Below are 21,983 nucleotides of genomic sequence, written 5' to 3'. Positions count from 1 at the left end.
ATCTATCTATCTATCTATCTATCTATCTATCTATCTATCTATCCATCCATCCATCCATCCACATTGGAGACGGCCTCATCATCTCAGCATCAGACACTTATCATATCTAAATACGGATCACTATTTGCTTAACATCTTAGGGCTGTCAACAGGTGCGGGGCAGATCTAAGTGACGGCCTCTTAAAATAATCCCTCCCAATTTGTTGGCGGGGCCCCGCGCTGGTGGGGGGCGGGGGTGGAGGGGCATTACGGGGCTTTGCGTTGCCTGCATGCCTGCTCTGTGTCCTCCTGGCGGTGGCCCCGAGCCAAAAAAAAAAAAAAAAGCCCAGCCTGGCTCTCCACTGCGGAGCTGAGGGGGAACAGGGCTCAGTGTGCTGCACAGAGCAACGCCTCAAGGTTAACAGAGACTGTGGCTCCAAATTGAGGCATCCACCATTTTGGAACATGATAGCTCTCCATGACGCTCCATCTGCCATGACGCTGGTGTTATTAAAACCATTTCTTCACACTCCCGTCGGACAGTTTGGGGGTCAGCAGCTACAGTCTTTCTTTTCGACGAGCCTCAAAGAGCATGCTGTATATCTCACCACTGAATCCAAATTCTGATATTTCCATTATTAAATGTCTGTGAAACATTGGCAAAATCAAACAGCCCAAATTCTCTGGTTTGAGTGTATATGGACTGATCAATTGCTATTTGATATGTTATTGATCCCCCTTGAAATACCAAGTAATTTAGCTGTGTTATTAAATGGTAGGTTGCTCTGCTTTCCTTTTTGGACTGGTCTTGTGTCAGAGGTTAAGTGCACACGGCAGGTTCAAAGTCAAGGTTCCACTGGTTTTGACATCTCCATTACGGTCGATACGGGCCAATGAGCTTTAACTGTTCACATGTTTCACCGGGCGTGTTGTCTTTAGGCTTGTAATCAGACACCGTTGACCGCTGAAGAAGAAAGCGTTGACCTAATTTGATCTTGCATGGTGGAATACAGGTGAAATTACAAAACAATTACATACAATTATTTGGACTAAAAAGTTAAAAATAAAAACATAGAATATGATAAATATATATTAAGAATAATACCAATTGAATAAAAATATAAACAAATATATTAATAAATGAAGATAATGGCAACGGTATGATAAAATGTGTATAAAATAATAAATATATACAATGAGAAATATACTAAATAACAATACTAATAACAAAAAACACATTAAATGCTTATAATAAAATATCCTTGTACATGTCTGTTGTGTTGGTGGATTCTGAGTGTGGGACCGGCTCCCCTCCTCCCAGACAGATGGTTTGCTCCATGCCGCTCCTCCGTTCCGCCGCTTCGCCGCGCGTCCAGTCGAGCTCCGTCCCGGTTACCGAGCGCGCGTCCGGCCGTCCCCCCGCCTCTCACCCGGTCCGATCCGTGCGCCTTTTGCCGCTCCTCCGGTGAGTCCTCTTATCCCCCCTCCTCCCTTTCTCTTTTCCTCCTCTTGCCTATCTTGTTTTTGTTTTTTTGTTTTTTTTTGTTTTTTGTTTTTTGTTTTTCTTTTATTTGCTTCTCTTCTTTCCCGTTTTTTTTTGTTTTTTTTTTTTAATTCTTATTAGTGTCGGTGTGAACCGACGGACGGGCTTGTTTTGGGGGAGATGCGCGTCTCGGTCCTGATGGGAGGACGGTGCGTGTTTTAGTGTGCATAAGGAAGTACACACCGCGCTACACACACACACACACACACACGCACGCACGCACGCACGCACGCACACGCACGCACACGCACACACACACGGCACCTTTGATTTTGTTTCTGTGGTCTTTCCCACGTTGTCTTGCTTTCGCTGATCTTTCTTTCTTTTAAAAAAATAGTCACGTGTGAAACTTTGTTTTTATGTCTTTCTTGGAACATTTGTTGAGTTTCATGTTTTATTCTTCCGCTTTACATCATTCTTAGTTTTGTTCAACAACCCCCCCACAGACACACACACACACACACACTCCTTGCAACAGAAAAGCGGATTTTATTATCATTCTTTTTACATTTGAGAAATTGTCCGTATGACAGCATGCAGCGCTCGGTTCGTGGCATCCATCTGGGAGTGACCACGATCCGGGTAAGACACAGAGGAGCTGCAGCGGTGCCGGAGTTAGACTTGACTTAACTAAAGCCTGTCGTGGGGGAAGTACCTGCTCTTTCGATGTCTTAGAAGTCAAAATGTCATACCCAGTGCCCTGATGTAGGAGACCGGGGGCCATGTTGTCACGCTTTTCACACTCGTTTATGTATGTTGGGATCCACGCGGCATCAAATTCAGAACAGTGGCAAGTTGCCCATCAGCAGGTCAGTTGTCACATGTTTTCTAATGTTTACTTTGAACACTTTATTCTCAACTCGACCAAGGACAAATGTATAATTGTGAAGATTTTTAACTGGAAGAAGATTATTAGAAAAAATGTCAAGTATTTTTTAATTTTTTTTTTTTTTACTTTAGAAGTGAAAGACAGTAAACCAGTGTTCACCTCAGTTCACCTCAGTCTTTGCTTTTTTCCCCAGACAGGATATGATATCCAACTAGGATTCCACTTTTTAAGTAGCACCCTCTGATGGTGGAAATATGAATGATGCGACAACTTACCCGTGTGAGCCCCGGCCCCGGTCTCCCCTAACACAGCCTATAATACTTCATAAAGTAAGACTGGAGCTTTCATTCTGCAGATGATGCAGATTCTGATTGCAGTTATTTACAAATAAATTCTGTAGACGGTGTTTAAAAATGTATAAAAGTAAACAGTGTTCATATTTGCTTTGAAAAGTAGTAAAATATTAATATACATGTGTATATAGTATATATATATATATACATATAGATAGATAGATATATGGATGGATGGATAGATAGATAGATAGATAGATAGATAGATAGATAGATAGATAGATAGATAGATAGATAGATAGATAGATAGATAGATAGATAGATAGATAGATAGATAGATAGATAGATAGATAGATAGATAGATAGATAGATAGATAGACAGATAGATAGATAGATAGATAGATAGATAGACAGATAGATAGATAGATAGATAGATAGATAGATAGATAGATAGATAGATAGATAGATAGATAGACAGATAGATAGATAGACGGATAGATAGATAGACGGATAGATAGATAGATAGATAGACAGATAGATAGATAGATAGATAGATAGATAGATAGATAGATAGATAGATAGATAGATAGACAGATAGATAGATAGACAGATAGACGGAAAGACAGATAGATGGATAGATCAATAGATAGATGGATGGATGGATGGATGGATAGATAGATAGATAGATAGAGAGATAGAGAGATAGATAGATAGATAGATAGATAGATAGATAAATAGAGAGATAGAGAGATAGATAGATAGATAGATAGACAGATAGATAGATAGATAGATAGATAGATAGATAGATAGATAGATAGATAGATAGATAGATAGATAGATAGATAGATAGATAGATAGACAGATAGATAGATAGATAGATAGACAGATAGATAGATAGATAGACAGATAGATAGATAGATAGATAGACAGATAGATAGATAGACAGATAGATAGACAGATAGATAGATTGTTTTACATTTGGAAAAGGTTTTTAAGTACATTCACACTTTTACACTTGCTTGTAGTACAAAAAGTGTAAAAAAAACCCCACAATATTTTTACCTTCAAATCTACTATAAGCCAAGAGTGTATTTCTGGATAACGGAGCTGACTCTTGTTCTGAATCTTGTTCATTCTCTTTGAGTTGCAGTTAGTCATTTGCAGTCATTTCATTTGTATTATTTCACACCTTTTTTCAACAATTCTTAAAAGGTGTGTAGGAGGAGCATATATGAGTTATCCTTCTCCTCCTCTTCTCTGTCCTCCTCCCTTTCCCCGGCCAAGCATTAATTGCAGTGCCTTAGCCGAGAGGAAGATTCCCATTAAGTTGAATTGCATTATAGCTGTGCTCCGGGCGCACAGGCACGTGCACACACACGCACACACGCACACACACATACACACACACACACACACACACACACACACACATACCCACACACACACACACACACACACACACACACACACACACGTATGTTTTGTGTGCTCTGCTCTGGCATCTTTTTCCTGCGCATTGTGGGCGTGTCTTCCCTGTGCGTTGTGGGCGTGTCTTTCCTGCGCATTGTGGGCGTGTCTTCCCTGTGCGTTGTGGGCGTGTCTTTCCTGTGCGTTGTGGGCGTGTCTTCCCTGTGCGTTGTGGGCGTGTCTTTCCTGCGCATTGTGGGCGTGTCTTCCCTGTGCGTTGTGGGCGTGTCTTTCCTACGCGTTGTGGGCGTGTCTTCCCTGTGCGTTGTGGGCATGTCTTCCCTGTGCGTTGTGGGCGTGTCTTCCCTGTGCGTTGTGGGCGTGTCTTCCCTGCTCGTTGTGGGCGTGTCTTCCCTGTGCGTTGTGGGCGTGTCTTCCCTGTGCGTTGTGGGCGTGCCTTCCCTGTGCGTTGTGGGCGTGTCTTCCCTGTGTGTTGTGGGCGTGTCTTCCCTGTGCGTTGTGGGCGTGTCTTCCAAGAGCCTTGTAGGCGTGTCTTGTCTTGTTCCCTGGACCTCCTGTACGTTGTTGAACATTTTCAGGAGGAAGGACAGAGTATACGTAGCAGCCGGTGGAATAAACGGTGGACATGTTATTCCACGCTACCGGTGCGAGCGCCGCCCGGAGATTATCAACGTAAACAAGTGTTTTCAAACCGGCAGCCAATCGTCGGTCGTGTGATTTGCAGTTCAGGCCGAGCTCGTGTCCCCGGGACATCGATGTCTCCTGTACGGATGTTTACACTCGCACGTCTCCCGCTCCGCGGACCGCGGACCGCGCTGAATCCACAGAACGCAGGCGAGCTGGTTCTGCCTCACAAACGCTCCTCGGCCGGGAAGCTATTTGCTTTACACAGACTCCGTCTGTAACCGCACAGCCCTCACACCTGTCTTCACTGGTTATGTGTGTTCTCTTTGTGTTACTGCAATGGCCAAAATGATTGGATGTTAAGAATGGACAATACCAAATTTTTTTGCCATTATCGTTATTACATTGTCTTTTTCATAGGAAGGATTCTGCACAACACGGTCATCCTCACGGAGCGACATCGTACACGGATGCAGCACTTAAACCGGCGTCAGAGAGAGAAAAATAACAAACAGAAAAACTAAAGACGAAGCATCGTGACGAAGGGTTAGCGCCGGGGTTACTGGCTTCTAATTGCATTTTGACTTTCACAAGTACAGTAAACGGCACGGCTGCCTGGATTCTCGGCCAGAGCCTTTATAGACGTCCGCTCGGGCCCCACATGTTCTAAGAGGGGAAGCTGTCGGATCCGGTCTTCAAAGCGCATTGATCTTGCCGCCGAGGGTCCGTTCCGCTGCAAAGTTAACCAGAGGTTGTGGTGAACTTTCGCCCAAAAAACGTTCATCGTGGTCTCGCCGTGACAGGCCTCAGTTGATATTTATGTTTTGTTTTTTTAAGCTTATTTTGCATCCGTCTCTCTGATTGACGGGCAGATTTTTTCACCAGGAAAATGGGAATTTCGCCGTCCTGCTGTTTTTGTTGACGCCGTATGTTTCTTTTCGTGGTTTCTGTTTCATTGGCATTTTTCAATTTGTCACAGTCCAATGGTTCATAATAGATTCAGATTGGTATGGTGAAGGTAAAGAACTGAATATTCATGGGGGACAAGATGGCTTTTAAGTCTTAATCGTTTGCCCCACTCGGTTGCGTTGAAGCACAGTGGGGAGTTGCGTCAGAGTGGTAAGTTCCTGGATAGTAGAGCGTTCCGCGAGGTTGTTGCTATGAACACTTATAAATGATGGAAACCAACATTTTAATAAGGACCCGGTTGACAAATAGAGAAGCCGTCCTTCAATTCTCTTCCAGACAGTGCTGCGCTCCTCGGATTTAGCGGAGAAAAAACGGTCAATTTCATTGAAGAAATTGTCAATCCTCTCGCTTATGGTTTTATTTAAATTTTTTGTCAATTATATAGATGCACAGGGATTAAATTGGCCCTGGTCGATGAATGGTGGTATATAGCCGGTAAATATCATTTAGTCACGTTCAACTCATCCCCCTGCTGAACCCCCTGAAAAATCGACTTACTTCTTCATTTCTTTCTCCGGGTTCATTATTTTTGCAATTTCTTAAAAGGAAAAAAAGTGGAGAAGAAAGGCGGTTGCATTAGAGAAGCCCAGGAATATTTTATCACCTGCCATTTCCAACTGAAACGTTTTGCATTTGGTAATGGAAAGGAAATGTGTTTTATTATAGGCATCAGCATGTGTATGTGTATGTGTATATACACAAATATACTATTCAAAAACATGACACATTGTTTTTGTAATGTTTATTGTAATTTAGTCCCTGTGTTTTGGTTAAACTCCATTTTGGCATAAATCTGCATTTTGCAGTTTTGTTTGATTTTTCTCAGTAATACCCTGTCCTGCACACTCATTTCCAACCCCCCCCCCCCATAATTTTGAACTCTCTATTGAGGGGTTTGGAAAATACAACCTAAAAGTCATGGCCTTTGTGGTTGCGGTGGAGAGGTGCCGGCACGGACGGGTTTCATTCATTTAAAGTCCAAGCAAAAGCGCTCACGTGCGGAAGAGTAAATATAAAGGACAACCTGAAGATGCGACCGGACGTCGCTTCTCGCTGCGTTTTGGCTCCAGCGCTCTCCCCGTACGTTCCCTGCCGGGCGTCCCGCCCATCTGCTGTGATTGGCCGGTCAGCCCAACTGGCTCCGGCTGGCGCCGAGGCGGGGAGCGTCGGTGGATTGGTGATGGATTTTCTCATATTTATCTCTGTGGATATTTATCGCAATATATAACTGATGTTGCGCGACCTTTTTCTTTTTTTCTTTGTTTTACCGTTTTGGCTTTTTGGAGGATGATGTGTGCTCGCTGTTCGTTTCCCTATCCTCAGAGCAAGGTTGTCATTTTGAAAATACCCAACGATGAGAACATATCAATTTAAAATCTCCCGAACGTAAGCATCATTATCCGGGTTAATTTATTTAGCGATTTTATGTGTTGTTTGGAGAAGGGTTTTATCGCCCAGTTCTATTTGAAAAGCTTGAGTTTAGTTCGGTACTTTAACGCTGGCGTTTTTAGGTCCTGTCCACACGTATACCGATATTTTAGAAAATTAAGTATTTTCTCCACGTTTTTGGCCTCCCTTCCACACCAAAATGGCGTTTTAGGAACTGGGTCAAAGCTTTTGAAAAAACTCGTTCCAGGGTGGAGTTTTTTTAATTTTTTTTAATTTTTTTTTTTTTAAACTCTGTTCCCCATTTATTTGTGTGGAGGAAGTAAAACGGAGCTTCTTGACAACGCCGACATCATGAACTCAACATGCGTCGTAATGTTCTTCCGTGGTATTCTACACCGAGTCTGACATCATCTTCGCCCCCTACTGGCCTAGAATTGTCATGTCTTTTCAGAAATATCCGTATACTTGCGGCCGAGGCATCGGATTCAGGGCCAGACACTTTCACACATTTCAGGACCATGGAGAAATTGGTCAGCCGTAATATTTTCAATAACATAAAATAATATTCTGTATTTTTTCGAGTCTTGCTCAGTGTCAGTGCTGTGAAGGAGGGATGGTGAAGGGTGGATGACTCTATCAGTTCCCCCCCCCCGGATTAAAGTGGGACCAGGACTGAGCGAACGCAGGACACACACACACACTCACACACACACACACACACACACACACACACACACACACACACACACACACACACACACACACACACACACACACACACACACACACCATCCCCGCAGAACTCTGCAGTCAGCAGAGCATCACTCAAGAGCAGATGGATCAAGTTAGAGAGAGTGACACACACACACACGCACACGCACACGCACACACACACACACCCTAAATCTCACACATTCCCAAGAGCCTTACACTTTCCCTCATATATACTGTACACACACACACACACATGCTTATATATACCGTCATGAGGCCAGCAGAAGAACTGGTGCAGATAATCGTAGAAATAGTGTGACAGCAGGAAAGCTTCTTCACACACACACACACACACACACACACACACACACACATGGTGAGTGATGTCTCTCACCGCCTGTCTACATGCAACACTGGTTTGTAGGTTGTTTTGTACTTTGAGACTAAGCAGTACTATGTAACTTTGGTATTTGGGATTTGGCGTCCCTACAGTTTCCGAGTGCAATTGTACTTTTACACCCCTGTCGAAAAATTTGTTCGGGTGTCCGAAATTTTTTTATTTATTTTACCAGACAATTTTCAACCTTATCGGTCACGTTTCAATCACAGTCTATGTTACTTAGGTTAATATAATGTACACTCCGGTTACAGCGCCCCTTCAGCGCGACCTCGCCGCTTCAGCGAGCACCAGAGATCAGCCCCTGATACCGGTATAGGTACCAGATGTGCTCGGCCAGGCAGATCGGCTTGCATGCACGTGAAACAAATCCCGTGGAGCAATGAAAGTGAGGGCCGGCGCTTGCCGGCAGTGGTGAGGTGGGATCCCGGTGCTGTTGGTGCCGGGCACACTACGGGCCTGTCTTGGGGAGGTGAAGTGGGTCCGCTTTTTATGAGCATTATTAACTTAAGTGTTTTTTTTTTAAGGTAGTGACATTTATCTATCTATCTATCTATCTATCTATCTATCTATCTATCTGTCTATCTATCTATCTATCTATCTATCTATCTATCTATCTATCTATCTATCTATCTATCTATCTATCTATCTATCTATCTATCTATCTATTTATAATACAACGTTAAAAATAGACACTTAATCATGAAAACATTTCATTAATAATTTTCATATTCTGAAAACATTAAGTAAAATAGTGCGGATTAGTTGAGCATTGACATTCGTAATTAATTAAATTTATATAAATAAACATTTTAATCCAAATGAATTCCATATTATTTTTATAAATATTATAATACATATTAATAATGATACATTGTGATATTCAACATTATATTAAATCTGACCCACAAATGAATTAATTTAAATTTAATTAAATGTTTATAATTTATTAAAATGTTGCCGGCTGCATTATTGCCACTGTAGTTTTAGACCAGCAAAATATCATCAAATTAGCACAGTATCGAGGTATTCGTCAACAAATATTGTGATATTATATCTCCATCCCTCCCTCTTCCTGTCTGTCTCTCCTTCATTCGCTGACCTCATCCCAAGTACCACCATTCTATCTATGGTTCTATCGCTCCTGTCTCCCTAGGAGTCTTTTTCCTCTCCCCCTTAATTTCCTTTATCTTATTTCCCCTGCTCTCTCCCTCTCTCTCTCCCTCCCTCCCTGTGTAAGAGGGGGATGAGATGAAGAAGTCGAGATCCTGACATTTCAGCTCAGCCAAATCCACGAGTCAGCACATCATCTCGCCGCCTCCTCTCTCTCTCTCTCTCTCTCCCTCTCTCTCTCTCTCTCTCTCTGTCTGTCTCCCTCCCTCTCTCCCTCTCACACCCCCAATTGATTATAATTATAATAATAACTCTCCTTCTAGTATGAGCAGTTGTACTACAGTGGTCATTGTATACTTTCAATCTTGTGTTTTAGATGGAAGGGGTATTCTTTCCCCCCCCCCCGTTAATAGCCGCTTTCTTTCCTCCCGCTGCATTGTTGGTCAGGCCTACAGCATTATCGTCACCAATCTGCAATGGCAAAGTGAAAATATTTTGTGCTTGGGGTGCAAGGCTGCCAAGGCTCTGTGCAGCACACAGCAGCTCCTGCCTGCAGCAGGCCCTGGAGGAGGTTAGAGCAAAAGGAATTGGTGTGAAGCAGCAAACAGCCACAAAGTCGATGCTTTCTGTGCAGGGGTGGGTGGGCTTTACACCGTCAATGCAATCAGGAATCCACTCAATCGATACTGATTTTCCCTCATTATATTATCTCTCTCTCTCTCTCTCTCTCTCTCTCTCTCTCCATTTCTCTCTCTCCCTTTCTCTCTTTCTCTCTATTTTTTCCAAGTATATACTATATATCTGAATCTTGGGACCAGCTATAGCATTATATTTACATCACATTACTCCACTGATCAGACGCTTTTGTCCAAAGCGACTTACAACTTATCCTCTACGCGGATGGAGGCAGCCACGCAAGACTTTGCGTGCGTCACGGGGGGTATGTTCTGGGTGTTTAATGTGTTGTGTTACGCGGCGTCCGGGCTCTACTTCCCAGCGCTCCCACGCAGGGTTTCAGCAAACACGGCTCATATCGAAATCCCCCCCTCCCGGAGAGAAGGGCAGAGCGGGTGGCGTGGCAGGCTCGCCCCGTCCATTTTAGGGTGGTGGAAGGTGGATGCATCAGAACCAGAGAAGGGCGTGAGAGGCAACGAGGGATATGAGAAAGAGAGCGAGAGAGAAAGAGTGAGAGAGAGAGAGATAGAGACCAGGCATGAGAATGAGAGGGCGAGAGAGAGAGAATGTAATCATAGAATGTAAGATGGCAAAGGGAGAACAAATACATGGAAAGGAACACAGCCCGATATTCAATGTGACGATAATATTTGAAATTAAATACATGGATGTGAAAGTGAGAAAGAGAGGTAGTAAGGAGTGAGCAGATAAGCGGAGCAGTGTTTTAAATATCATGTCAGAGCAGGAAGTTATAATTGGCTCCGGCTAATTTACAACATGGCTGTCACGGGGCTTTGCCGGTGAAAGGGGGCTTATTAAACTGAAGAAAATATTTGCTTAAACATGACCTTTTGCCATTAAGAGATAACCAACAAATTCAATGACACAGTCTTGCATGTAAACGCACATTACCAACACACACGCACACACACACACACACACTTAGGTAACTGTGTGTGTGTGTGTGTGTGTGTGTGTGTGTGTGTGTGTGTGTGTGTGTGTGTGTGTGTGTGTGTGTGTGTGTGTGTGTGTGTGTGTGTGTGTATGAATGAACCAGTGGAGCGTGACCTGGACTGCAGACTGGCTGCAGGTGGAGGAAGGGCAGAGATCCAGGCTGTACATTATTGTTCATCATTTATTTATCGTAAATTAACTTAATCCAGGCAGGAATTTATTTGTTTATTATCAATTCTATTCATATTTTATACATTATATCTATATATCTTTAAACCTTATTTATTTGTAATTGTTTTATTCCAGAATGTTGCGGAAATGGCCTCTCATTACATAATTCAGCAATTTATTAATTGATCAATTGGAGTCCCAGTATTTATTTAATTTATCTATTTATTTAAATTATTATTATTATTAGCGCTCCAGCCCCAAAAGGCCAGGAGCTACATCCCGGGATTGATTTTGTTAATGAAAAACTCATGTCAGTGGTGTGTGGCTCTCATGGATCCGCCGCACTCACAGACAAGCTGAATAAAATGTGTATTCGGGGCAGTCCCGAAATGCCGTCGTCCAAGTTTGATCCAGATCGATCCATTGTTATCAAATAATTTAGAAAAGAAAAAAAGTTTTGTCACGCATCATGCATGTGCAAATAACGGTGTGCACAGGTCACATCATAGCATTGCAGTTTAGTGATTGGTCAACAACCGGGTCCTCAGCAAGATGGTGTCATGTGCAGCTGTAACTGACGTCCAAACTTTATGGATGTCATGGATCCTACGAACCCACAGACAAAATGAATGAGATGTGTATTCGGGGCAGTTCCAACATGCCGTCGTTTGAGTTTCATCCGGACCGGCGGTTCAGTATTGTGGAAGAAGTTGTTATCAACAGTCGCAACCTCACCAAGATGGCGCCGAGCAAAGATGCGGAGAAATCCTTCGCGCATGCGCAAGTTGATGGAGTACGCAGATAATGTGAGTCCAATCCAAACCTCATCAGATGAAGTCTGTTTTGGACCTCAAGTGAAGGAATATAATATACAAACTTAACTATACACAATTACAAGTGACAGGTATTATTTTATTACTATTAACCTTATTATGAACAAAACTCTGAAAACTCTAAAGTAGGTACTGCAAAAAACTTGACTGGAAAAACGCAGACAGAAGTTGCTGCAAAGTCTCCGACAACATATAATACCGACGAATCTCCTTTAAATATACCTGTTGATACTCCACATGTGTTGGTGTTAAGAGGCTCATTTCATCAGGGCGATGTTTGGAGACTCCAGGAACAAGCGGTGTGCAGCTGTCAGTTTGACAGCTGCACTTAAGAGCGAGGCCCAAAATGTTTTGACATGGACAGCAAGTGACCTAGATTGTGTTTTGATGGAAGGAACTGGCCTTGATCAGGGCATGAAAACATCTGGTAGAATAAAATAAAATGTTCTAGAAATAAATTATATTGCCATATCAGAATTGCCATGGCAACGTACCGTCTGTAAGACAATATTTGCATTAAGGAATGCTGATTACTGGTTGTATTGGTGTTTTAAAATGTTTTAAAAATTATGGAATAAGGCCATGCTGGTTGGTAAAGCCATTCACAGATCACTGGTTAATAATGACACCTGCTTATTAACAATTACTGGCAATAATTGTGCAATTATTAAGCAGGGTAAGATAAACACGCGCACAGCACATTTGGACATTTGCAGTATGACTCACCCAGCAGCTTTGCAGGGAGCCAAAGTACATTCGTCCATTGAACTTAGGCAACGGTCCGACCAGGGTATTGCTGCCTGCAGCTATATTTATTATTTATTTTCATATATTTTATTGGGGGGGGGGGGATATCCTGATGAGACAGACAGGTCTCTCCCACTGTCATCGCCATGGTAACGCTCCCTGCCCACTGCCATTTAAATTGCGTCCTGGGACTCGGGTCGGCTGCAGCTTGTGTCCCACCGCACGGTGAACTCTGGTACCCGCTTCGAGTGGATCTACCGCGATCATAACTTTTTTTTTATTGCTTTTACAGGTTGTTGAAGTGTTTCCTGGTCCTTGTGTTAGGCCTTTGTAAGTAAAAAAAAAACCAAACCCTTAATCTAATGAATAATAGATCATATTCTCTCCTTATTCTCACCTTCATCGAGCCTCTAATGCCCATTCATCACCTCCTCCTGAGGATAATGCTGTGATACGGTGCTTCCCTGTGGCATTTTGAAACACCGTCAAACACCACAGTCTATTTACTCTCTGAAGGCTTTTCATTTGTCATCCTGATTCCAGATATCGATACTGCCATTGCATTTGTCATACAAGTTATATTTGTTGTATTTTTATTATTTGGCTACAATTTCTTCCCATCAAATAATACTTGGAAGGGCTTGCACTCAGAAGATTCAGGATGAATGTTTTATTCATCTTGTCCATGGCATGGCCTTGGGGAAAAGACACAGTAATGTATTGGAGAATTTCTCAAACGATGGAAATGAATTGTCGTGAAATCAAGGCATTGTCGTATGAAGACGCAGAGTTTTGTCTGATATGCTTTAAACTGTCACATGCTTGAATACTGCAGCGAGATACGTCAACATGGAATTTTGGATTGATAAGCAGATATTGGGAGTACTGTGGTTGTACTGGGATCCGCTTAGCACACAAACCAGTGAACAGATATCCAGTTATTGCTCCCTCTCTCTCTCTCTCTCTCTCTCCCTGTGTAGTGTGTGTATTGCACGACACTCTGAAGTTGTGACTGACTTACTACAGTTTCATTTGGGATTCAGCCTCGCTGTGTCTGGGATTGATGTGTTAATGTTTTATTTGCCTGCATTCAACAGCGGTGGCTCTTCTCCTGCAAGTAGAACAACAACAGCTAAAGCTGCATTCACATGGAACACGGTCGGCGGCAGACGGCATAACGGAACTTTCTAAAACAGCACGGGGGCATACGACGGCAAAAATCAACGAGCGTGACCATATGCTGCTGTGGTGATGTACAAAGACTGCAGATAAATATATTGCCCTATATATTAACTATGATTATTTTGTGTCTGTTATTACATGTAAAATTTTAGTAATGCATGTAACTTAAAAAGCAGCTTACTATTGATATTTTATTGCAAACTTAAAAGAATGTTAAATTCGCTCCAAAACATAATCATTCATAGGTGGTTAACTTTAATCAAGTCAGCTCCTGTATAAAGCATCATATACATCTCAAAACTGGTTTGACAATAGATTATTTTGCATTATGGATAATATTTATGGATATTGTTGTTGGATATGTTTCGAGAGAGTGCATCTAAAGATCTGTTTCCTGGTTGCGATCAATGATCAGTTAACTGATCGCCGATCACTCAATGGCTGATCACCTGGTTTCCACCTCTTTTATTATTGATTATTCATATTTAATTAGATTATTATATAGGTAATAACCTGGAGCTGCAAATTCATCATCAAATCAACTGCGGCACGCGCCACCACCACCTCCAAATCCTCCGTCGGTTTCCTCGCTACAAGCACCAAACAGCCTCCATGCTACAAATAGTTGGAGAAAAACAACTTTTATATCAATCCACATGTTTGTATTTAAGCCATTCGAGTGGGATATTCCAAATAAAATCTACCGGCTCCGTCACTGCGGTGAAAATCAAGCACTCATGCGCAGTGGAGTCGGCTTGTCACCTACATCGCATCAGGCGGTCATTCTGTCGTGGAGGGCTGCGAAAAGTTAAAATATTGAGGCATATAGCGTGTACCGCTGCCTGGGCAGGTGTTCTGCGCTGGTCTGTCGTCATGCTCTCCTCCGCCAACAGGACTTCCGGTTTGCTCCCGTCTTCCATGTTCCGAGTGAATGCAGCATGACCCGCAATGGAAATGCATTATTCATAGTCTGCCCCTCATGTACACACACACACACACACACACACACACACACACACACACACACACACACACACACACACACACACACACACACACACACACACACACACACACACACACACACACACACACACACACACACACACCAATATTAGACGGTTACAATAAATTGAATCCATTTATCAGTGTATGCTTTCTTGGCAACGAGCAAAACAAGTACTGAAGACAATGTACAGTACACAGACGCGCTCACACGTAGGAGATGCCATCCATCGCTGTGTTCTTATCTCACGTCGCACCCAAACGGCGAACGTTCACCTTCGCTGCGAAGGTGAAGCTGTCGAGGGAGAGCAGGGAGGACACGGGGGATGAGAGACCCATCCGCGGGCGCGCTCTCATCCGTTTGGAGTCACACGACCTCCACTTCGGTTCCAAGTGAGGGACTTTATCCTGCGGTTGGTGACAAGTCAAGTCGGGTGTATTTATATAAGCCTGTCATCACCGGCTCCTTCAGCGACGGAGCAGAGAGCAAGACTCCTGCTTGTTGCGTTTGTTGTGTTTCGGGGGGGGTCGTCATGGCGCCCGTGTGACTGCGCGACACGTGTGCGAGCGGAAGTTTGATGCAGCTTAATTGATAGTTGAATCCGAGCCGCCGGAAACCTTCGACTACCGCATTCTGGGCGGTGCACGGAAAGCGGCTCCCCAAATCGATCCGCCACTGGCGGCACCTTTCCACGGCATGTGGAGGATGATACGCTGTGGGCGTGTGAGGGATGAAGGCGGTGGAGATCCACTTACTGGTGCTCAGAAGAAACCACTCTGGGGCTTGCGTTGGGGGTGTTTTTGGAGGATTCCTCCTCCCGGAAGACGGATACATCGCGAGGGAACACCGCTTGGACTTGGTCGTAAAATGGCCTCGTGGTCCTTCGTCCGTCACAGGACCGCGCGGAGCAGCTGTTAGACTGGATGGGCCTCGTTCATGAACAGGGCGCCGCACAGATCTGCGCTTCAATCCCCAATTTTTTTGAGAAAAATTGGGGATTCAACAATGTGTTCCCACTTCGATTTGCTCTGACTTTAGAAGAGCATTTTGAACTTGGTCGGAGCAGCGGTACCATGCGCCACAGTCCTGGAAAATTATATTATGACTGTAGCTACTTGAACAATTAATAAAAAATTAGTAAGTCTTCAATATTACACAACATACAATATAAAAATTTTAAAGACCTACAAATAATAAATCACCTATTATGTATCTTCCTTATGTATCTTGATTTGTGTGTTTCTCGATGTGTTTAATTCTAGGATCCTTAATTTCACTCTGTTGTATGTGCAGTTGGTTAAACTATAAAACATCATATTCATCTCCAAGCAGGTTGTACAATGGATTCTTTCTCTCTATGGATATATTTATGGATACTGATATGCACCTTCCAGGCATCTGTTTACTGGGAATGATCAATAGCTGATCCCCTGGTTTCCACTGACATTATTCATTGATTATAAATTATTAATATTTAATTCTATTATTATATAAGTAGTAACCTGGAGCGGAGCTTCTCCACTCACCATATCCAAATCCTCCATCTGCTTCCAAGTACCAAACAGCCTCTATTGAATTAATACATAGAAAAAATAACTTTTATATAAAAACAGTGTTTTTATTTAAGCCATTTAAAGTGGGATCCTCTGGAGACAACAGCGTATAGCAGCTCCGCCCTGCAGCCGCAGCAGACATGCTCGGTAGAGTCGGCTCCTCTGGCTTAGCAGTCGCGAGCACACGCCTGTGCATTTGCGACGGTTCGGCTTTACCAACGCTCGCGCGTGTTTCGGAACGAGTGAGGCCGCTACGCACACATCACAAATTTCTAGCACATGTTCACGAATGAGGCCCAGTGACTCTCCCATGACGGCTGACCACGGTGTTATGGATGCCCCACCATGTCTAACCGCTGGAAGCGAAGGCGGTGAAAGTATCCCTTGGCTTTCTCCAGACGTAAACCCGTCCAGATGTGGGGAAGAAGGTGAAAGAGGATAATACGACCGTGTCTCTTTCTTCCCATTAGAGCTCCAGGTTTTGTTCTCCTTGCAGGTTTTGTGCGTTGGCCTTTGATACGAGCGGTTTCCAAACCGCAGCTCGGCAGAGGATTCCGCCAACTCGGCCATAAATTCCAGCTTTGTGAAGCTCACAACCGGTAGTTGTTGTGGAGACTGGGTCACAGAGATGCCCATTCAATACTGTGGTATTTTTTGCAAGGCCGTGCTTAGCGAGCGTCAACCGGAAGAAGCGAAACAGAATGGACTTTTGGGATTTTTAAAGGTGTTCGCAGTGTTTACACGTTTGCCTTTAGGTTTCATGGAATAGCATCTAAAACTTTTCTACTATTCTGTAATGGCTTTCCTGGGGAACGTGGCTTCAATATTTAATGTGAAATAACCACGTGCGCTGAATGTATTGGTTTCTATTTTGTCTGCGTTAGAGTATTTTGCTTTGCGCCTACAGTACTTCGGTTTCAGAATGCAGGATTTCAGGATGTCCAATAAAAGCAAATTGAACCACGTGACACCAACTGGTCAGTTTGTCAGAACGTGTTGTTATTTTTGTGATAAGATAAGTTAAGATAACGCTTTATGAATTGTCTTTATTAGTCTTTCATTATTGGTAGAGACAGATCTTTTGGAACTGTCATGTCCCCAATATTCCTCACATTCCTGCGGAGCTCAAGCTCTGACCAGAGACACCGAGACGCGCTGAGCTTATCTCCCCATTTTCACTATCTGTTTCCAGGGCGTGTTGATTTGGAAAGGCAATTTTCTCAGTGTAGTTTATTTATTTATTTATTTTTAAATTAAATCCCATTTTAATATTGTATATCACAACGTCAAACTAATAAGTAAATAAATAAGTGAACTATCCTGAGCGGCTGGATTTAAATTTTGCCTCGCAAAATTGATCTGAAGTGGTAATCCACAACAATTACTTTGTTTAAAAATGGTTGATACTTTACTTTAGTTCGCTGACGCTTTATTAACAAACAGCCGTTCAACATGTTTTCATTATGCATGTGTGCTGTCTTCATTGTTGGTGAAGGGCTCCGCCTTTCCCGGGAAATTTGCCAAATAAGCGTAGCTCATTGTGAACATTCAGGAAAATAGAACAAAACATGTCCACCGTCCTCCTCACGTGACGACAAAACGAATCAATGGATCATAAGGAGGCAAACCTTGGGGGCTTTTGGGAGCATTTTTTCATTGCCATGTTGATGTGCATTGGATCTGTGATACGTGTATGTGCAGTAATTGGCATGATCGAGGTTTTACATTTGGGACCAGAAGAGGTGATGGAGGACCCTGGTCCCATTTCACATTCTGGACTTTCCCAATGTGTTGGAATGCGTGCGTCAGCACCATCGTGTGAGTTATGTGATTTTAATGGCCACGCATTTATCCTCATCCTCAGAAAACCGATAGCATAATGGCTACATAATCTACTTGGCAATTAGTGGCTTGACCGTCCGGTCGCCACGGCAACCGCTTCGCGGAAAAAGTCCCGCTCACCATTTCCATATGATATTGATAGAGAAGAATAGGATTCACAATCGAGCGTGCGTCTGAACTTCCCCAAACCCCTGGAGTAAACGATCGCAGTGGAAAGGACGAATAATTATCCCCGTCGAGCTCACAAATAGATACAGATGGGGAAAATAAAATGTTGACTCTTTCAGAAGATGCTGTAGGAGGCCTCCAATGACGGCATCTGAGCCATTTAAAAATGGTTTATGTTTTAGTAGGTTTCGAGGGGAAATGAGGGCAGAAGATCCTTTTTAGCAGCGACACTATCATGCATACATTAATGCTATAGCACATAGTATGAATATTGAATAGTATTAATATAGACTGGGGGACACGCAACAGCGAGGACTGTGCTCCCCACATGGAGGAACATGTTGGGAAGCCGCACCCTATCTTCTCTTCTCCCAGGTGTCGTGTTAGATAAAGGAAGCTGGACGTTTGTTGGCGTGCCAGGCAGCGCTGACATTTCAACCTGTTCCAGCTTCCTCCCCTCGCTGTGTCTTTCTTTATCTCCGCTCTGATAAGAGCTGCGCCTCGCAGCAGTGATTGCAACGTCTGAATCTCCCCCGTGGGCATCAATGAATGAGATGTTATGTTATTTTATCGTATTTATTTATATCGAGATCCATCTTCCCGCTTCCCATTGAACCACCGTGGGTAGTTTCTGAGTTTTTCTTGGGCGACACCTGCGGCATCTGCCAACTACAGCGTTTCCTGGTATGAAAACGGCATTTGCAATGAGTGCATCTCTATCTATCTATGTCTATCTGTCTGTCTGTCTGTCTGTCTGTCTGTCTGTCTGTCTGTCTGTCTGTCTATCTATCTATCTATCTATCTATCTATCTATCTATCTATCTATCTATCTATCTATCTATCTATCTATCTATCTATCTATCTATCTATCTATCTGTCTGTCTCCCCAGAAATTGTCACCGTTATTGCCCTCAACCCTATTTTTGTATATTTGTATTACAGATGCATGAAACATGCAGGAGGAGTAGTAAAATGACAGTTACAGCTCGTGTCCCACCCAAATAGGCATAAGCACACGGACGCACACACTTTAGAAGTTGTGATTTTCTTTCACTCTGATTTTGGCCATGTCCTGTCGTCTGTTCTGCTTTATCTCCTCGTTGGCTGTCGCATGGGGTTTGGTTAATGGCTCCGTCGCGGTGGATTTGACTCAAGTGGCCTCCTCCTCCTCACTGTGGTCTGACCTTTCGTCCATGACAAGCCCCCTCACCAAGCCTGTCAGGAGGCCAGCCTCATTTGCTCTCCTCAAATCTGCCTTGTTTTGCCCAATCTGTTCACATCTATGCCTCAAGTGAGCAAATTGGAATTGAATTTGCTCCCTCATTTATGCACCTCCAGTTGCTGCGACAGCCTCGGGTGCCATTATCCTTTTGTCATCTCTACTATTTATTATATTTAGTATATTTATTATATTTGGCTATTTTTACTTTTTATTTGGCTAAATTTTGCACATTTCATTTTATTGTTTTAATCATTTGCTGATGTGTCCTTGAGCAAGACGCTTAACCCCCTAACTGCTCCCCGGGCACCTCTAAAAGGCAGCCCACTGCTCCTAGATACGTCAGCTACTGGGGTGGGTAAATGCAGAGAAATTGCTAATTTCCCCGTTGTGGGACTGATAAGGGTATATAAAATAAAAATAAATAAATACAAATTTGGCTGTTTTTTTTATATATATTTAGCTATATATGGTTTTTTTTCTTTACTTGGCTATTTTTGTATATTTGGCTATATTTGTTGTCCATTTTTTTGGTATATTTGAATATCTTTGTTCTCTTCTGAGGCTTCTCAGTCAGTGTTTTTATGACACTGACTTTTGATGCTCATTGTCTGTACAGCAATGCCCCACTCTTTACCGCGACAAATTGTTCATATATGGAAATGTACTTGGCCAAATAAACAGATTCGGGACCTGATTCTGACTCTTTGAGACTGTATGACTATGATTCTGCATTTAACGGGTGATAGTGGAGTGGGTTGGGGAGCGCTGCTTGGGAGTTTTGATGCAGCAAAGCGTGTTGCGCGCTGTGCGGAGGAACCGTGAAGCAGTGAGTTCCAGTAATCAATGACTCTCAAGCCCCAGTCCTCATCAAGTCCAGCAGAACAACCAGAAGAAAGCAGAATGGTCGGAGTCCTTCAATTAAACAACACGTTTTAAATCTTAATGAAGGTTTGATCAAAGGACTCTCTAGTTTATCTCCAAGAGCAGCTGAACATTTTCCTTCTATCCAACAGTTGATAAAAGATTTCTCGTTGTATCTTTGGGCATCTTCCTCTGATTGGTCATGGTATCAGAGTATATCACCACTGAGTAGAAGTTAAGATTCGAGTTTAATCCGGTCAAAGTCTCTATTCGACCCGATTTAAAATATGTACATGTGCATTGCAGCTTTATTTACAGCGGTAATCCATAAGATCTTATTTTTAAAGAATTCTCACATTTTATACTTTATTTAGCAGGCGCTTTATAAGAAACAGCCAATAATGTATTTTTCGTCATGCATATTTTTCCAAATGTTCCTAAAGCAGCGTAGCGAGTTGTGGCCACTAGACTGTCGATATGGATGACCAAAACGAATAATAACCAAAATGATGTGACCCCCAGAAGTGACCAGGAAGAAAAACAAAACAAACCAACGGACCAGAAGACGGAAAACGAAGACGAGGGTAAACCCGGCTGTCTGACATTTTTCTTTTTGGTGTTTTGAATGGAATTCCGGGGCCTGTAGAGCGATCCACCCGACGGAGACAACCTTGTGGATTTCAACTTAAAACACCCCATCAGCAAATTTCCCAGATAGGAAGGAAAACGTTCTCTCTGTCTTTCTCTCCACGTGTCAGCAAAACCACCGAGCTGGGAACGCAGTGCTTAGCGTCCGGTGACTGACCCTCACGGAAGACACTGTATGGATTTTTATAATGAAATGTGAAAACGGGAAGGGGGAGAGAGAAAGTGGCCCCATCATGGGTTTTGTAGTTAAGATGAGTTAAACTCAAGAAGTAAATGGCTTTTCTGACGAAAGGCCTCATTTTACGGTGTTTTTAATAATTCGAAGAATCTAAGCTTCCATCCACGGGCTTCCACCCGTTGACAAGGTTGTGAAAGATCACACCTGTAAAAAGACAAATATTTGTCGACACAGCTGAACATTTTATTTTTAATCATTACCCCCCGCGCAGAGTGGAATAGAGTGGAATGTACATGTCAATCTACCAATATGACTGGAGATAGATATGTTTAGCGATCAATAGCTGGTTGCGTACAGTACGGGCAACATTTTGTGACATCAGTATAATTGAACTTGAGCATCATGTGCAGTGCTTATTCCACCGCCTGCTTCCGACGAGAGTCACACTTAACACTTGTGTGCTCACGGCATTTTCCCGTCCCATCTCCCGGTGTCCACCAGTAGTAGACTGTGGTTGTACTGGACAGCACCCAGTGTCCACCTGTAGAATAAACTCAAAGACACTCTACTTCATTCCCAACAGTTACTGAACATTTTCCTTTTTTGAAACAACTGTAAATGCAATTTCCCATATATGAACTTCTCAGATTTTAGGTGCACATGTC

At 43.0% G+C, this 21,983-nt stretch overlaps 1 protein-coding gene across 2 annotated transcripts in view; it reads left to right on the top strand.

Moving 5' to 3' along the window:
* Positions 1-1,394: 1,394 nt before the first annotated feature.
* raly (RALY heterogeneous nuclear ribonucleoprotein) overlaps positions 1,395-21,983 on the top strand; it is a 139,214-nt gene continuing 118,625 nt past the window's right edge. For both annotated transcript variants that reach the window (XM_080000322.1, XM_080000323.1), the window contains exon 1: positions 1,395-1,444. The gene's annotated coding sequence lies outside the window, so the exon portion shown is untranslated. The remainder of the gene's footprint in view (positions 1,445-21,983) is intronic.

The sequence above is a fragment of the Zeus faber genome, assembly GCF_960531495.2.
Source record: "Zeus faber genome assembly, chromosome: 5".
In the NCBI taxonomy this organism is placed as follows: domain Eukaryota; kingdom Metazoa; phylum Chordata; class Actinopteri; order Zeiformes; family Zeidae; genus Zeus; species Zeus faber.
The sequence above is the reverse complement of the archived record's forward strand: the minus strand, read 5'-3'. Positions and strand labels throughout refer to the sequence as shown.